Here is a 4,289-nt window from a genome sequence, read left to right on the forward strand (position 1 = left end):
TTCCACTTGAGGGTGGGGGGCAGAGAGCTGAAGGAGATAAGACAGCCAGTCCCAGAACCAGGGAGCACTTCCTACCACTTACCAGCTATGGCTTTCCGGGCAGGTAGCTTAGCCTGTGGTGGCAGCCTCTGTTACACAGAGGGTAACAACAATGCCTACCTCACGAGTGTGTTGAGAGGACGGAGGGAGTTAATATATGTACAACACTTGCTGAGTGCACAAAATAAGCACTCAGCAAATACTAGCTACCATGATTTGTACGTGGGGAAACTGAGGCTCAGTGACTCACTGAAGGTCACACCCAGGTTAATGTGGGTCATGACTACCATGACCTGCCTGTCTGGGAGGCTGTTCTACTGCCTGTCTGGGAGGCTTGGTAATGCGCACTCTCATGTGAGCTCACAAGAGCCTGGGGTACTTTTTTGTTTCTGGAAAATGAGGCCACATGCAGCTTTGATGCTGGCTTAACACTTTGTGGAGGCTTCAGGCAGGTGGGAATAGAGAGCTGAAGTTCAGCAGTTTGGATCTGAGGTTGGCATAAATCTGAGCCATGTGCAGGGAGGTAATGAGCCCCAGATTGACTAAAGATAATAAAAAGATGGGAAACATTTGTTTAATTGGAGAACCATGCGTGTGGTGCACTATGCACAGGCATGACTTACAGGTGTGAGCCAGGGAGCTTTGTCCATAGGGAGGTCTTAAAGGGTCTAGTGTCATCTCCACAGCAGGGGTCTAAAGGCACCTTAGGGGATGGTAAAATAATAGGAACACTAGCCAGGAGTCAGGTCTGTTTCCCCCTTGGCTTTCTCAGCAGGCCTGTGAGCTCTGGAGGCCATGGTGGTAAGTCTGGCCTGTTCACCAGTCCCTAGCCTAAAGCCTGGCACAGAGTAAGCACTTTGTGCATTTTTGTTAAATGAATGAATGAGCAAATGAAGGAAGGAAGAAAGGCCTGGGATTCTGGCAAATGTGGTATATGGCAAACAGCACAGGCCTTGGGAGACAGGCAGACCTAGGTCCAGCTCTGAGTCTTGAGTAAGTGTCCCATCTCTCCAACTCCCGGTTTTCTCATCTGTAAAATGGGGGCATTGATACAATCACTTTATGTTGTGAGAGTAGCAGACAAAGGGTAGAGCACAGAGAAAGTGCCCAGGAGCTGTTAGTGATCAGCATTTGTCATCACTGGCATCACTGCCTGCTATTGCTGCGACAGCCTTGCCATCTGGCTGAGGTACTGCACATTCAAGTTCCTTTTATCCCAAGTTCTTCAGGCTCTGATGCTGCCTATTCCTTGGATATGTAGAAACAGGTGACAGCACCCTTCCTCCCCACCCCCACAACTCTCACAGACATGGGCTGGTTTATCACCTGAGGTTGCCAGGAGCTGCTGGCCATTCTAACTATCCAAAGTAGACAAAAAGAGAGAGAGAGGAAAGGAAAGGAAAAAAGGAGGGGGAGAGACGGAAAGCCTGCTCAGGGAAGCCTGATACTTGCTGACTTCTGCCTTAGAAGTGTCGTGTTCCTCACCCTGACAGGCTCCTGCAGAAAAGTGGGGAGAGGCTCTTGCCATTAAAGGGCAAAGCAAGAGGCTGTAACCATTTGACAAGTAGTAAATGGGTGAATGGGATGTGAATCCTGGCTGGGTGGTGTTTCCAACTGTGAATTGGAAATAGAATAACGCATTTATGAAATACACACATTAAAGGCTCAAAATGGGCTTGGCACCCATACTACAATGGTTATGGCATCAGCCACATACACCAAGGGTGGGAGGTTGGAACCTGGCCCTGGCCAATTAAACAACTGCAAAAAAAAAAAAAATAGCCAGGAATTGTGGTGGGCACCTGTAGTCCCAGCTACTTGGGAGGCTTAGGTAAGAGAATCACTTAAGCCCAGGAGTTGGAGATGGCTGTGAGCTGTGACGCCATAGCACTCTACAGAGGGCGACATAATGAGACTCTGTCTCAAAAAAAAAAAGGCTCAAAACGGTAATAATGATGGTCATTATCCCCACATGTCCATGGCCTTTGTAGTCATTTACATTCATTGTCCCTAACTTTAGTGAGTGGCTGGAGCTTAGTTCTCTAAGTGCAGCTACCACCATCAGCAGGAAGTATCTGAAAGCCCATGGTCTTTCATGCCCATTTTTTCTAATTAGGAAGAGCAAACAAAGGAACTTCAACTTCATAGCCCATCATTCCACACCACCTTGTGGCTTCAACTATGCAAGTTCAGACCTGTGGTTTTTCCCAGCTGGCCTCGGTGCTAAGATAATTTTTAGGTAGACTTTCTGAGCCTCAAATCCCAAATTCAACAAGAGTGGAATGGGCTTAGCAAAGCACTTAGGGCTCTTCCTGTCTTCCCTTCTCCTTTGCCCAGGGCCTACAGTAGAGAGTTAACAGTGGTTGTGGATTTAATTATTTGAGCCTCCCTCAACTGCTCTGCCCTGGGTGTGTGTGTGTATGGGGGCTCCTAGTTTATTTTGTTTTTACTAATTCCCCAAAATAAACTCAATTTTTTAAAAAAGCATATTTTCTTTTGGCATCAAATACTGAAGCAATTCATCCACTTGCTCACCTACACCCACATTTAAACACAGCCCTCCCCCACTTTCTCTAACACCACCTCCATCACCCATGTCGCCTCCATCATCTCCATCGACTCACGTGACTCTACCACTTCCATCATCTCTCAACTGCACCATCTCCATCACCTCCACCACTCCCACCACTTCACTTGACTCCACCACCTCTACCACCTCAATCACCTCACTCAACTCCACCATCTTTACCACTTCATCACCCCCCCCACTTCCCCTATCTCTACCACATCTACACCCTCCATCACCTCAGAAGACTTCACCATCTCTACCACTTCCATCACCACCACCTCGTCTACCAATTCCACTATCTCCCCAAACCACAAAGTACGTCATGTCCTCCCTCTACACCATGATTTCCACAGCTACTTCTATCACCCCCTCTCGCTCTGCCTCTACCACCCTCTGCCTCCTCTATTTCTACTGCTACCTTCCCTGCCTCTCACCATTTCTACTGCTTCACCACCCCTACCACACCTCCATGCATGGATACAGTTCCATGAGAGCCCTAAGTTAAGCCATAGATTGTCTATTCCAGAGTCAGGGTATTTCTCCACAAAAGGCTGGAGGCTCAGGGACTTTGTGGTGGCTCGGAGATGGAAGGGAGGTGTGAAAAGAGAAGATTCAATGCTTGATTTTAAAGTTGGGGAAAATGAGGTCCACCTCCAGCACCACCTAGACCAAGCCAAACCCCTCAGCCCTCCAATAGGCCGCATGACCTTTCTCACTTGATGTCTTTGTCCAAGCTATTCCCTCTACCTGGAAATCCTCTCCAAAAGGCCTCCTCTATGCTCCCAGTCCCTATCCCAGCACCAGTCTCAGGGAAGCAGAACTATCTGCCTACTGTAAAGACAACCAGCCCCAGCTCCCGGAGGGTCTGGTCCGAGTCATCTGTCACCCAGCACCAGGCCAGTAACTGAGTGAATAGCCCATGCCTCCTCACCAACTAGGTCTCCCTTTCAATGAGAGCCCACCCCAATCACCCATTCTCTACTTCAGTGGTTCTGAAACACCAGCTCACATCTGAAGGACCTGGAGGATTTCTTAAAACACAGCGTTTCTGATTCCTTAAGTCTACAGAGGGTCCTGAGAAATTGCACTTCCAACAATTCCCATATTTTGGCACACATTGAGAGCCACTCCTCTGCCCGTTACCCTGGTTTATCTCCCCCAAGGCACTTATCAAGCTCTGAAATGGTAGGTGTTGCTTTTCTTGTCTTGTCTCTAGAGACGTCTTCGTATCTAAGCTCCACGAGGGCAAGAATTTGGGGTTGTCTTGCACTGCGCTCAGCACAGTGCCTGGCTAAGACTGAATGGATGCCCAGAGTTGAAAATAAAGGAACAGTATAGTGTGTTGGGTGAAGGGACCAAGAATCCCCCAGAAACCCAACTCGATGGCTGCCGTCCCGCAGTACCCGCTGCCACTGCCCCTTTAAATGTGCGCAGGGACGCCTGGACCCTCGGCTCCCTCGATCCCTGACAGAGCAAGGAAAAAAAAAAAAAAAAGAAAGAAAAAAAAGCCTTCCTCTTCGGGAGCGGGAGGAAACGTCTAGGAGGGGGCGGAGGCGCAGCAGCAGCAGCGGTAGAGGCAGTGGCCAAAGAGCAGCGCCCAGCGCGCTAAGCCCGGAGCCGCCAGCAGACGCGACGCCGCGCGCTGTCCCCGCCGCCACCCCCACGCAGCGCGTTCACCCCC

The sequence above is a fragment of the Otolemur garnettii genome, unplaced genomic scaffold (assembly GCF_000181295.1).
Source record: "Otolemur garnettii isolate 467f Iridium unplaced genomic scaffold, OtoGar3 scaffold00101, whole genome shotgun sequence".
Lineage (NCBI taxonomy): Eukaryota > Metazoa > Chordata > Mammalia > Primates > Galagidae > Otolemur > Otolemur garnettii.